We start from the raw sequence: 660 nt of genomic DNA, 5'->3' as shown, positions 1-660 counted from the left end.
TAAATCAGCCGCGGAATATGTCACCATCCAACAGTGTGTGTCACGCTGACAGTTCACTCCCTGGAGAGGACAAATATGACTCACGTGTCTATATAGGTCTGCTCGTCATTAACCTGACTAATCAGTGTTTATTTATACGTTAGATTGCTTCTCTAAAATGACGATGTCACGGCACGTTAAGAGATTCACCATTAAATTGTTTGATTTATTTATCTGTTTGTTTATGTTTAAGGTGTCGTGGCTCAGGTACTGACTGTCTTTGTTCTTCCCTTTTAGTCCATTGTTTTCTCAAAGACTGGGTCGCGACTCTCAGGTGGGTCACAAAGCACTTTTTTGGGGGTCGTCTCGCATCATGTTTCCCAGGTGTTTACGAATAATGTCTATTGACTTGGGTCGTGAAGTTTTGTGACTTTTAAAATATGGGTACCCAGACAAAAATGTTTGGGAAACAATGTTTGAGTCTATTTGAAAACACCAAAAATAAGAGTAAAGTATTTGCTGCATTACTGCTAATGGTCACAAGGGGGCTGGCATAAAAAAAAATCGATCCTCTTTAACATTCTTTAAACCTTTACTAGCGTGGAAACAAAGTCATATTTCTCTGAACCACACTTAATATTAAGGGCAAAGTTGTTGTTTTTTATTTTTATTTTGTTTATT

The sequence above is a fragment of the Cynoglossus semilaevis genome, chromosome 12 (genome assembly GCF_000523025.1).
Source record: "Cynoglossus semilaevis isolate Cse_v1.0 chromosome 12, Cse_v1.0, whole genome shotgun sequence".
NCBI lineage: Eukaryota > Metazoa > Chordata > Actinopteri > Pleuronectiformes > Cynoglossidae > Cynoglossus > Cynoglossus semilaevis.
The sequence above is the reverse complement of the archived record's forward strand: the minus strand, read 5'-3'. Positions refer to the sequence as shown.